At 46.7% G+C, this 13,462-nt stretch overlaps 1 protein-coding gene and 1 long non-coding RNA gene across 7 annotated transcripts in view; one reads left to right on the forward strand and one right to left on the reverse strand.

The window, feature by feature from the left end:
• Positions 1–1,267: 1,267 nt before the first annotated feature.
• On the reverse strand, positions 1,268–7,580 carry LOC128330643 (uncharacterized). 4 transcript variants are annotated; one of them, XR_008310186.1, is made up of 4 exons: positions 7,484–7,580; positions 6,329–6,695; positions 4,651–4,790; positions 1,268–3,323 (listed from the first exon to the last, which is right to left on the reverse strand). It is a non-coding gene; the product is annotated as an uncharacterized LOC128330643 (long non-coding RNA). The 4 variants fall into 4 exon arrangements; XR_008310185.1 differs by having other exon boundaries at positions 1,268–3,141; positions 4,651–4,983; XR_008310184.1 differs by having other exon boundaries at positions 4,651–4,983.
• Positions 6,544–13,462, forward strand: part of TAOK2 (TAO kinase 2) — a 44,972-nt gene continuing 38,053 nt past the window's right edge. For 2 of the 3 annotated variants that reach the window (XM_053263782.1, XM_053263780.1), the window contains exon 1: positions 7,677–7,813. The gene's annotated coding sequence lies outside the window, so the exon portion shown is untranslated. Of the gene's footprint in view, positions 6,674–7,676; positions 7,814–13,462 lie in introns of those variants that run through there. The other variant, XM_053263781.1, reaches the window with a different exon arrangement.

Here is a 13,462-nt window from a genome sequence, read left to right on the forward strand (position 1 = left end):
ATTCCTTGGATTCGATGGAATATCCTTTCTTAATCTAAGGAAATGTGTGTCATATGTGTCAGCCTCAGAATATATCAAATAGGGTGCCATATGTGTCACATTCAGTATAAGTGTGTTCAAAGCAAGGAAAGTGAAGACTACTTTTTCGCATCGCCACAATTCTCCAGACATAACAGTGAAAACAGAAAGCTTTGAGAAGCCCCAGGAGGTTGGGGATGCTGTTGAAGGAACATGACAGAATGCAACCTTTGTATCCATCCATAATAGACAGACACTCCTGTGCCTATCTAAGTAAACGTGTAGCATGAGAGCAGAATTGGTCACCGGAGAAGGAAATAACGTAATATGAAGATTGGCCAGTGGCACTGGCCAATGTCTCCACACATGACCTCTTTAGACATGTATCTGACCATCCAAGCATTGACCAACATGCAGAAATAGTATGATTTATACTAGAAGATAATTCACACGAGTAGCCCTACCCAGGTTTGTACAGACCTACTTGAGTAAGGCTGTTCATGTGGAGTGCCAGGATCAGTATCCAATTCACTATGGCAGCCTGGATTTTTTTACCTGGGTTATACTGAGGTAGAAAGGCAGTGCCCGATTGTATGACTGCTGAGGCTGCCTGTAGCCCAAGAGTTCATAGAGCCGGGCAGCAAGAGTGAGTGCCCATCGGTGGGGAAATCCCTCAAAGCTCCGCACTCCTTGGGTGCCACTCGAAGGGGGGGTGCCAGTGCCATGCTGCTTCCCACCCGCTCCACAGTTTGCAATTAAAATAAATAAATTTTTAACCTGTAGCCCCTTTAGGGGGGCTTCCTAAAGTCCACGGCGGGGGAGGTCTGCAAAGGTTCCCCCTCCCCCGGCAGCCTCTTAATTTATCGCCGCAGCCCGTCCCAGGCTGGTTTTCCGGCCCGTTGAGGCCTGCAAACATTGGTGCGGCAGCCATTCTGGAGGCTGCCATGCATGCTCAAATGGCCTCTGGGAGGCCTTGCAAGGCCTAGGGCCTCGCAGGGACCATTTGAGCATGTGTGGTGGCCATTTTGTTTTCGGTGGCCATTTTTAATTTTTTTTTTAAATGGCCACCGCACATGCTCAAATGGTCTCTGCGAGGTCCTAGGCCTTGCCAGGGCTAGCAGAGGCCATTTGAGCATGCGTGGCTGCCTCCAAAATGGCTGCTGCACTGATCTTTGCCCGAAAATCAGCCCGGGATGGGCTGTGGCGGTAAATTAAGAGGCTGGCGGGGGGGAGGGGGAACCTTTGCAGACCCCCTCCTGCAGCCTTTAAGAAGACCCCTGAAAGGGCTACAGGTAATAATTTTTTAAAAAAATATAAGCCAGTGAGAGCCACTGCCCGTCAGAGTAGACAATGCCAAGCTAGAGTGTCTGACTCAGTATAAAGTAGCTTCCCATGTATCTAAGTTGTTTCTGTAAATCTTCAGGAAAGCCAACAAGCATCAAAATCCCAGTGTATGACTATCAGAAGTTTTATTCAGCACTTTATGGCTTCTGAGTTTTTTGTTTTTTAAAAAAATATTTTTCAAATATCTCTCCAGCCAAAAGGACTTCCAGACTTGTTGTTTAGTCTGAAACTGTGATACTGTGTTTATTGGGTATATGTGTGCGCTACACAATGTAGTTCTCCATCCTTTGTCAGCCTGTACTTTTGATGGAACTGCCTTGGGGATGATTGGTCAACACCCCCAATTTCGACGAATGTGGGAAATTTATCTCAAAAGGGGAACAGTTCCAAGCAGTTTTAATTTGTGCAAGTGTCTGAACTCAAGAAAACTGGCTTGGGACAGAGGTTTTAATTAACAAAAGGAGTTTATTGTAAGAACAAATAAAAGTAGTTTTTGCTACGGTAAGAATGCAAACCCTACAAGTATCTTTACTCAAAGTCTGAAGAGCTTGTGATAGGCGGATCCACTGCAGCTCTAGCCTATATATTCATTAAAATGATGTGGTATAGCCCTGAGGTTAAAGATTAGACTGTTCCACTTCAGGTTTGGTAAACCCCTCCTGTATTCTACCAAAAGAAAGCAACAGGGCTCTGTGGGCAGCAGGAGTAGAAATTGACTTAACTGCACACTTTACCTTTACCTTTAACTTCAGGGTGCATGTGGAAATCAGGTTTTTGAATGTTTTTGAGCGTCGCCCTTTCAAGTTTGAGACTAAAATGTGGGAGACCATATATGCCACCTGGAGTTTCTTAGAAGAAGAATGGAATACAAATGTTAAAAATAAATGTCAAATTTCTTTGTTTCTCGGTTGTTGAGAGCAGGGGGTTCTCAGACATGAGTCCCCAGGTGTTAGACTACAACATCCATCACCCACAGTGGTTTTTTGGCTGTGGATGATGGGAGCTGTAGTCTAGCAACATCAGAGGGCACAGATTTGAAAACCTCTACTGTAATGAATTATGCTCCCTGTAGGGATCAATCATGGATGGCTCAGTCAATAGGGAGGTGACAATTTTGGGGACTGCTGGAAAACCCAGTTTACTGCTGAATTCTTACAGGAACCTTGTGCTGATTTTGTGTGGAAGGTGGGCTTGTTTTTGTATTTTCCTTCTAAGTTACTTTTTCCCACCCTACTGGAACAAAGCAGTTTTTGTTCTAAATTTGAGTAAGATGTTTGGGCAGGGGTGCAATTTCAGTGCTTGCCCTGGGCACTATTTTCCATAGATATGCCTCTGTCTGGAGGTAGCCTATAGCCATCAAGAGTAGTGTCCATTGAAGGACTTATCCTTCATGAATCCATCTAGACAACTTTTAAAGCCATCTAAGGTGATGTGGTCCTCATCACATTCCATGGATGAGAATTCTGTTGATTAATTATTTGCTCTTAACACATGCATAACTCATGCAACAAACTTGGGAGCGGGGAGATCACTTAATAACAGGTTAAAGAGGGACCAGGAAAGACAGAGAAAAATCAAAAGAAGAACGTACATGGAGCCCCACAATTGGTAAACCCCTCCTGTATTCTACCGAAGACAACCACAGCACTCTGCGGTCACCAGGAGTTGACACCGACTCGATGGCACACTTTACCTTTCCCCACAAATAAGATGTTCTCATGAATCTGCTAAATGGATTTCCAGTTGTCAGAAGGGGGTGAAGCTGGATAATGGGGAACACTGAAAAAGAGGAAAAAGAAAGAAAAGTTTTTATTTTATTTAACACATTTCTATACTGCCCCATACATAAGTCCTTGGGCAGTTCAAAGTAAAAAAGGAAAAGAAGAAAACTTAAGCACAGTGCCTGTTCAAGACTGGAGGCAGAAAAGGGCGAAATAAGGGTGTCTTCCTTCCTTGGAAATCTAAGAGAAGGAAAACGACAGATAAGACAACCCTTTGAATCTCAAAGCCAAATGGAGTCCCAAAGAAGCATGACAAAAGCGTGTACAGGGGGGGGAATGAGTGACCCCCACCCCTGAGGATGCTTGGGGAATAGCTTCTGAAGATCACATTGATTAAAACAAAGGAAGTCTACACAAGGTACTTAAGTTAAGCATGGCCCATCAAGCAGAAGTATTATGTGACAAATTGGAGAACAGAGAATTCATGGGAATGCAAACTGCAGCATTTAGATGCGGGTGGTCAAGTAAAAGGCATTACCTTCACATTTTAAACTGACAAAGAATAGTCAGCCATTATTTATTGTGCTGTTTCTAAATGGCTGGACCACAGCATTCTTCAGGTTGGAAGGAAGGAACAGAAATGACTCTGAAATGTTAAGCAATAGAAGCTGGTCTTGTGCTAAACCAAAAGTTGCTGCCCGCTCAACAAGGTCATGGGGGGGGGGGCGTGGCGCTCTTCCAAGTGCCAACAATGAGGGAGGCTCGGCTGTCGTGCACGTGGGACAGGGCCTTTTCAGTTGTTGCCCCCAGATTCTGGAATGCTCTCCCAGTGGCCATCTGCTCCTCAGTCTCTGAGTTTTTAAGAGTCTCTCGTCACAGTTTTTAGAAAGCGTTTGAAATCTTGGCTTTTTGCCTAGGCTTTTATATGATTGTTCCTATTGCTGCTGCTTTGTATCTTGTATGGTTATATTGTGCTTGTTTTAAAATCTTTTAATCAGATCTGTATTTTTATATTCTAGCTGATATTTTAATGGTATGATTTTTGTAGTCTTGTTTTAACTTTTGTGTGAACCACCTTGGGATTGTTTTAATGAAGGCAGTATAGAAATTTAATAAATAAAATTAAAATGAATTGTCCCTTCTACAAAGCAGAGTCCACCCTGGTTTGCATTTGAATGGGAGAAGTGTGAGCACTGTAAGGTCAGGGGATAGATGGGGCCGGCTAGAAGCTTCCTCCCCGGCAAAGTTCCCTCTCTGGCATCTCCAACATAGGGCTGAGAGAGACTCTTGCCTATAGCCTTGGAGAAGCTGCTGCCAGTCCGTGTAGACAATACTGAGCTAGATGGATCAATGGTCTGACTCGGTAGAAGGCAGCTTATGTTCCTAAGACTTTTCAGCCATTATCAATGTCCTGTATGTGTAAGAATTCAGAGCAAGGAAAAGCAGCACCTGAACTCAGAACTTTGAGGTTAACCTCTTCTGAACAGGGCTCTGTAGTACCAAGCTGCATCTACAGCACACCCTGCACTGAATATATGCAAGCCATGTTCAAGTAATCAATAATTACCTAGGAGAGTGCCTTCTTTTTCATGATCCCCACGGCACATTGAGGTCATCCAGAGAGGTCCGTCTCCGTAAGCCGGCTCATCTGGTGGTGATGGGTGTGGGCCTTCTCCATAGTTGCTCCTGGGCTATGGAATGCGCTCCCTATAGATATTTGTGGTTTAACATCTTTGCCAACCTTCAAAAGAGCCCTTAAGACACATTTTTTCAGCCAGGCTTTTAGTCATCTCTGAATGTTTTAAATTTTTTAATTTCTGGTTTTTAATAGTTTTATTTTTCTTGCATTTTGTGAACCTCGTAGAACCTTTGGAGTCAGGTGCACACCTCAACTGTGTACCTGCAGGAATGAAAGTTAGTGTAAAACGATAGAAGGTTGGGTGTGGCACATGCAACTGATCCTGAAGATTACCAAGCCTTTACTGCATTGGTTTAAGTTTGTTTTTGTACTCTTCCTGGTACTGCAAGATAACGATCAGCAGTAAATAAACATGCATTTGGAACAGCAGGTGTGTGTGTGTGTGTGTGTGTGTGTGTGTGTGTGTGACAAATTCCATGGATCTATTGCTTTTAATAAAAATGGGCAGTTGTGCAGACATATGTTCTGGTTCTGTAAATAACACTACAATGTTCAGCCATACAGGAGAGGCCTTGGTGTGGTCAACCAATCTAACTATATATAGGTATATTGTCCAGGCTATTTCTCTGTGTGTGCATGCTCTTTAACCTCCTCATAGGAGTGGTTTAGGCATCACACCACATACTTGAATAATTTCCATAGTACACACTTCTGACAAGATACGATTCCATAATGGTCATTACATCACAGAACTGCACCCATAAGAATCCCTAACATGGCTCCCCAGGAGGAGATGTGAGGGTGTGTAAGGGGTTCTGACAGGGTCCTGAAAACTTATTTGTACAGGAATCCTGCAGGGTTCTGGAAAATGCACCATCAGAAAAGCATACCTAGGTACTAAATCTGTTATCAGCTAGTCCATCAGAAAACAGCAGCCATCAGCAAACTTTACCTCAATAATAAGATCTGGAATTTCCAGGGTAATGGGAAATTATGGGGTCCAGTCCATCCATCAGAAAAGCTTGCCCCAGTACTAAAGTATGAGGGGAGTATTGGAAAATGTTTTCAGCATCTTGAAAACATACGGTCCAATTCACCAGAAAACAGCACCCATACAAAAGCAAGGCAGGACTGGAATTTGAGACCTGCAGGTCATAAATATCACCTGCACATAGAGGAATCTGACAGATGCAGCTTTGAATTAGCAAAATTGCCAAGTTTATAAAGCTCGCCCTAGATTCTGCCAGACTAACCATCTCCAGACATTTCCTGATATCCAATGCAAAGAAAGGAAAGCATGATTACAAACTGTTTCTGATTTTAATAACCGTTCCTCTAAAGGCAAAGCGGCTTCAAAATGCTTTTTGCTAGCCTTACAAACAGTCCTGTGGAGACTTGTGCACTACACAAGTCTCGCTGACTGTGAAGTTAGTGAACTTAAACACACACAGGCTGCTTTGTTGTCAGGACAAAGGAATCCTTCAAGCAGATATCTAGGCACAGACAAAAGGGATGATGCTCTGCTGGTGACAAGAGAGACTCAATAATACCATTTTAAAAAATTAATGTGTATTAATAAAATATCAATAACATAATTCAGGATTACCATATTGAAATCAGAAGGGAAACTGTCTGCAGTTCGAAATTCAGGGAGATCTGGAAACAATTCGAAACTGTGCCATGCAACAGTTTTGATAAGAGATAGCAAGAGTTTGAGAGATTTATCTTCCTATCCGGGTAAGGGCACTGGCTTCAAACAGAGAGACTGAGCATGCTCCATTCTTGCCAGTTCTCCAGGCATTTCACAGCGCTTCAAATTCCCCTTACAACACACCGCGGGAGTCCTTCTCTCTCCGTAGGTCGGGATGGTTTCGGGGCCAAACAACGCAGCCAACCAAGCCTGATGCCTTTCTGCAGAGCCTGGGTTTACCTTCTCCCTGTGCCGAAGAAGGTAAGCAAACCCGACCGGAGCTCTGTGGGCAGAAAACAGAAAGCAGCTTCCTGGGACCCCACTGAGCATGCTCCGCTGCATCCGAGCACGCTCAGTGGTACCGGAAACAAGAATCGGATAATTAAGAGAAAATTATCCTACACCGGTCTGGCTCCTGCCTTGGGCGCCATCTTGGATTTGGGGACAACTGGAGGGAGTGAGTGAGAGGGAGGGAGCAGGCGGAGGAGCCTGAGAGGGCGAGAGAGAGGGGAGGGGGGCCGGACAGAGCCAGGCCCCCCATCCCCACAGCACCCCCATACGCCCCCCCCGCCCTAGAGAAACCCTCCTCCCCCCGTTCCCCCCCCCCCGCCCGGGCTCCCTGGACCTTATAGGATTTCTCTGGCTCCTGTAGGACCATCCCACCCCCGCCCGCCCGCCCACCTAGCCCCCTGCACCCTCTCCAGCTCCCCCCTCTCCGCAATCCTCCGCAAGGAGCGTGGCGCATTCTGTTCCACAGGCTACCTCCTAGATTCCCCCCCCCATCCCATCCACTGACTGGGGGAGGGGGTCTTTTCTAGCCTAGCCCCTCTAGGAGATCTACGTAGGGGCTCGCGTTATCGGGAAAGGACTGCAGCAGCAGCCCTTCCCGCCCATGCCTCCTTTCCCTCCGGATCTCGTCCCTTGGCCTCCGACAGAGTCATCCGCAGGGCCTCTTCAACCTTCCCTTCTAGAGGTTCTTCGCTCTGCCTCTCCCCCACCTCCTTGAGATCCCCCCCCCTCTCTTTCGCCCTTCCTTCCCTTTAAAGAGCCTCTGTGAGACACTAGAGCTACCTGCAGGCAGCTCCTGCCCTCCTCCTACAGGGATGCCCCCAGCCTCTTCCCTTTGGTAGAGTCCCCCCTGCACGTCTCCACTTCTGCAGCTCCTTTCTTTCCTAGCCAAGAAGGAGGGAGGGGGGAGCCAGAGAGATCCTGGATGCCCCCAGCCCTCTACCAAGGGGCCTTCCTCATCCAGGGGAGCCAGTGACAGTTCCCTGCAAGCCCCTTTCCTTGATTGGAGGAGTTGGGGAAGAGGAGGAGGTCGGGGGGGTGCTCCCCACCCCCAATATCCTGGAGCTGGAGCCGCAAGGGGAACAGTATCTAGGCAGCTGCCGAGACTTACAGGTGAGACCCAAGCACAGGGATAACTTGGTGGGAGATATCTGGGCGGGGGTGGTGGTGAAAGGGCTGGGGAAGGGAACTGATATGAATGTCTGGGCCCAACACCCTCTTGCAGGAAGAACGTACATCCTGTCTCTCAATGCTGCTATCCCAAGTTCTTTGTAACCTGTTCCTTGCTTGGGGAACTAGGAAGTCTAGCATCTGCACTGTGCCTCTAACCCTGTAAACCCGCTGACCCGAGTCGTACCCCCTGTCTATTAGACTCCATTTCTTGTCCAGGCAACTCCCGGGCCCTGGCTCTTGGTCCCTTTTTGTGTCCATTGGATCCTGGAGCTCTGGATCCATGCCTTTAGATATCCAAAAGACGGCAGTGTTGGAGAAGTTGGTGTTGCTGAGGCAGGTTAGAATGATGGGGTACAGTGAGATTATTTTCGGGGTAAGCATTCCCTGGGAGTGGGGTGAGCATGTGTAAACATGGGTCTTCTCACCAGGAGTGCATTTCAGGAAGGTGGTCTAGATGCTACCACCCCAGTTTAGGGTCTAGGGTTAGATTTTAGTAATATGGGAGGCTGTCAAAAGTTTTGACATGGTGGGGGGATCGTACTTGGTTATTTTAGTAGAGAGGAGCATCTTACTGATACTGCAGAAGAATGAAGTTTGGCATGACCACCTGTAAGGAGAAAGAGTGGGGTATGTGGGACTCACCTCTAGAGTTTTTTTCTTGAAGGTCCTGTGCAGTGCAGTATGACATCCTTGTTGCTGGGAAGACCCACTTCCCAGTGGCTTTGCCATAGGCAGATTGTCCTGATACAAAAGAGGTTGCCCCATTAGCTTGGCTTTCAAGCATGTTTATAATCTAAGGTGCAAAAAGGAAAGAAAAATGTTATTCCCAGGAAATCTAAACAGCCAATCTGACATTCAAGAGACATTGTATAGAAATGTTAAATTGGTTCATTTTTAGTAGCTTTAAATGTCACGTCTAAAGCTTGTATTTGTTTTAGTAGAACTGATCATTATTTAGCATTGTGTTGCAGGGTGAAAGTATTATTATGAGAGAGTATGTGTATGAGCAGCAGGCTGTGATTGGAGGGCACAAAGATTGGGGAGCCACACAAGATATCTTTGGCCATTGGCAGTCTTTCCCCCCCTCCCCCTGCAGACACTATTGTCAAAACATGAGTGCTAGTAACTTGGGTGTTTTAAAGAAAGTGAAAATTTTGAACAGCCTAGACTTGTATAACAGTGTGCATGTGGTCTGAGATGTTTGATATTTTGTGTTTGTCAGATGTCATTGGTGCAAAGCAATCAGATTTCAGGGCCTCTATCTTTATGGATCCTCTTCTCTGAGCTGGGTCAGGGGGTGGGATATGGGGTACTTACTCCTCTAGGGCAGGGATTTTCAACCTTGGGTCCCCAGATGTTATTGGACTTCAACTCCCATAACACCTAGCCAAAGGCCACTGGGCCTGGGGATTATGGGAGTTGAAGTCCAATAACATCTGGGCACCCAAGGTTGAGAATCCCTGCTTTAAGGGATTGCACACTTCTCTAGGACATTCCATCTCAAGGGCTGGAAGGGAATCCAAAAAATAAGGCTTTCTTTCTTGAAGTGCCCCCAACAGTGTTTATCTTGGCTTGAATGAGTCCCAAGAGGCTTTAGGGCAGCCTGTGTGTGTGTGTGTGTCATGCCTCTGCCAAAGATGAGTAAGTGTCCTTGTGAGCCATGTGGCTTTGGGGACTCCTGCATTGGTTGTCTGGCCCTGTCTTAACACCCGGTTGTCTTGTCAGGAAAAAATGGGGCCTGCTGTCGACTTGTCTGCTTTTTGACAAACCCTTTTCTGCCCCATTCTCATGAAAGAGCCTTCTGGACTCCACCAGCAGACTATTTTTCCTTTCCATCATCATTCTGGCTCTTTTGGCCCTCCTGGCTCTGGCTCTTCCGGGTGGCCAGTAATTCTGCCTTTTATGAGAGTCTAATTTAGTTCTGGGCAGCCTTGCAAACAAATGTCTTGAAGTTACTTGCCTGCCTGCTCATATAAAGCAAGGCTGCCCAACTTCGGCCCTCCTGCAGATGCTGGCCTACACCTCCCATAATTCCTGACCATTGGCTACTGTGGCTGGGGATTGTGGGAGGTGTTGTCCAAAAACAGCTGGGAGGGCTAAAGTTGTGCAACTCTAACATAAAGGAATGGGAAGGAACAAGCTCTTTTCCACTGTCCCTGACTGGTCCCCTGGAGGTGATTCTTACCATAGGCAAGGGATGATTTCCAAGCCTGCTTCTACATGTGCTGCTACAAGCATCACTTTTTTGCTGACTAAGCCTTTAGTTTGTGTTTTTCTGTACAGCAGGGGCTTCCAGACTCGGGTCCCCAGCAGTGTCCTCTCTATTTTTTTTCATCTGTGTGTGGAATGAGACTCGCTCTGGGCGGCAGTATCAAGGCAGTGTGGGCGTACCATGTGCATTCAGAATGGGGCCTTCCTGGTTCAACCTGTGTGGGATCTAAAATTAATTGAGCGGACATCAAAAATGTGAGCGTGGAGGGAGGCCTTGGAGGGAACACTGGTCCTCAGATGATGTTGGACTGCAACTCCCATCATCCCCTCCCATAATGGACTTGGGCAGTTAGATTAGGGGGTAATGAGAATTGCAGTCCAAGTCCATCATCTGGGGATCCACGTTTGAGAACCCCTTGCTGTACTAGATTTCTCCCACCCATCCCTTGTGGCCATTGAAGCTAGCTTCTCTCTTCCAGTGCCCTAAAACTCAATCCCGAGCCTCTTTTGAGCAGCTTTGTGATGACAGACTCTCTCTCCTGGCTTCTCCAGGTTTAAAAAAACCAACAAGAGTATGATGGGAGTTGCTTTGAGCCAAGGGAGCAGCATACAGTCTGATCCAGATCAAGAAACACAGGTGTATCCTTCCCTGCTCGCCCAGGCAGTAGAGTTGCCGTGGGGCGGAGGGAAGATGCTGTTGCGACATTTGGGGTTGCTGATTCTGTGTTTGTCAAGAGCCTGCTTCTGTTCTGCGCATCTTGCCACAGTGTGGCATAAGCTCACTGGTGGTGATGCTGTTTGGCCAGCCTAGAGTTTCCTAGTTTTGTTTTGTTCTTTCAGGAGCAGCTTCAGACATGGCTGCAAGTGCTGGCAAGCCGCTGAGTGAGTGATAGATGCAGGCTTCTGCTATAACGTCTGAAAGGACGCTTGTGGCAGCTTAAGATGTGGCTGCTGCAGCTTGCTTAAGTTCCCCTTTGGATGTGATGGAGGAAGTGTGAAAAGTGGAAGCGCTTGCTGTCATGTCCAGAGCTTCTCTTGGCTTCTTTCCTTTAGTCTTAGTTTGAGTCTGTCTTAAGTGCATCTGGTGACCGGAAGGCCTCCCCAGACTTCGAACTCATGTGACAAGGCATGCCAAAGAAGAATTTCCACCCCAGGTGGACTGGACAAATCAGGCTTGAGTGGAGGTTCTAAGCTTTGCCTTCTAAAATAGTTTTCTAATGGTTGCAGCAAAATCTCTGCAAATGACTGCAGTGTGTTCCCAAAGCATTATTTCCTCAAACGCTGTTGTAGAACAGGTTACTCAGTAAGTACTGTCTTCCAACATGGAAGAGCTTGGAGTGCAGGGAAGACAAAGGGGACCTTTGGAGTCAAAGCTTCCAAGAAGGGAAAACGTAAAGACAGGGCACTTCGTTGTATTTACCACGGATACATAAAGGATGGAAGAGGAACAGTGTATAAGGAAAGGAGAGGGAATGGGAGGAGAAAGACCCTGGCAAAGGCACAAGAGAGAGCCCTCTGTGGATTCCTGGATCCCACGGCCTGGTCTTGAAGACGGAAGATGCAACAACCTTCTTGGAGCTAAGTGAGTCTGGTCAGGGCCTAGATGGGAGACCCCTGTGTACATGGCCTTGAGTTGCAACATGGAAGAAATGAGCAGAGTAATTGGGGATTCCCTCCCAATTTAGTCATTGCTCACGAGCCAGCCATTATTTGCGGTCGTCATCAATCCCTTCTTCCCTCAGATCTTTTCCTGGTGCACACAAAACAGGGGACTTAGGAGAGAAGCAGGTCTCCTGTCATTTGCAGTGGGATGTAAGTGGCACAGCAGGGAAATGCTTGACTAACAAGCAGAAGGTTGCCGGTTCGAATCCCTGCTGGTGCTCTATAGGGCAGCAGCGATATAGGAAGCTGCTGAAAGGCATCATCTCATACTGCATGGAAGGAGGCAATGGTAAACCACTCCTGTATTCTACCAAAGACAACCACAGGGCTCTGTGGGCGCCAGGAGTCAAAATCGACTTAACGGCACAGTTTACTTTACCTTTATGGAGAAGATAAGAAACCGTGGGGGCCCTGATCTCCTACTGCTCAGAAGGACTCCTGCTGTTTATCAGAAATGGCAGTATAAATGAGACCTCTGGGAAGGAGGCCTGTCCGGTGCTAGGTGTCCTGCTCACTGGAGGGCTGGAGGAACTCACCACTGGCGATCTGACAAGTGGATTTATATTTGCCTAATAGTAATATATAAGTATGTAAGTATAGTAGTAATATATATGTCGCCTATATAGAAGCCATCCTAAACTCTGTGTGTGTGTGTGTGTGTGTGTGTGTGTGTGTGTGTGTGTGTGTGTTGGTGTTCTTAATTGTTTCTGTCCTGCATGGTTGCAGTGCTCTCAGATGGCATGGGGAGCAGGCAGGAGCCCCCGCCTCTTTGGATAAGTTCAGCATCCTGGACTAGGGTACAGTGTACCCTCTAAAATGGATTTGTTAACTACAACTCCCATAATCCCCAAGGAAAAAGCCATAGCAGCTGGGAATTCTGGGAGTTGTAGTCAGCAACATCTGGGAATCCCTGTTAGAGGGAACACTGCTGGGTACCCTCTTCTACGGGGACATTTCATTACTCTGTGACAGCAGCTGGTAAGGAGCTATTTACCAGAATGTGTGGGGCCTTTAAAAAAGTTCACCCTATTAACTTGGCTGCCTGTACCACAAAGGATGGTGGATAATGTCTGGGGACAATTCAGCTAGTTTTGATTTCTGGTGTGGCACTTGTGGCTTCCGAGCGGTGGGTTTTGGACCTCCTGCTTCTTTGCTTTGCTTTCCGACAGTGTGTTTGGGGACACGCCTGTAGGTGCAAATACCTAGAACCAAGCAGTGGGCATGTCTCTTTTAAAAAAAATTAAAACACTTTATACCTCAACTTTCTATTAAATGCTGAAGTTCATAAAGTTTACAATCAATTTAAAGCAGAAATTAAAAAGTCCAAAAAGGAAATGGATACTGAAGAGCAACAGCACTTAAATCCAGGCCAAATACTCCCTTCAAGAGGCCAGGTTTAGCTGTTTGCTGAAAGGTGGCTCTCCTGCTTTGTCCCTGAGTTCAGGTGGCTCTTCCTTCCTTCCTTCATATTCCCACCTTCCTTCCTTCATATTCCCACCTCACTGCTGTTGACTCTGGGTCAGTGCCTGACTGACTCCTACTTTTTACAGGGATTGTAGACATCCAGTGCTGCTTTTCCTTTGTGCTTTTCCCTCTAAGACTGAACAAATGTTTGTTTGGAGAGAATCCGCCTTACAATTGTATCTTTCACTAAGCCAACTAGTTTTAATTTGCAAACTGGGACCTTGCTGATCCAGGACCTCATGCTTATTTCTC

This window comes from Hemicordylus capensis, chromosome 6 (assembly GCF_027244095.1).
Source record: "Hemicordylus capensis ecotype Gifberg chromosome 6, rHemCap1.1.pri, whole genome shotgun sequence".
In the NCBI taxonomy this organism is placed as follows: Eukaryota; Metazoa; Chordata; class Lepidosauria; order Squamata; family Cordylidae; genus Hemicordylus; species Hemicordylus capensis.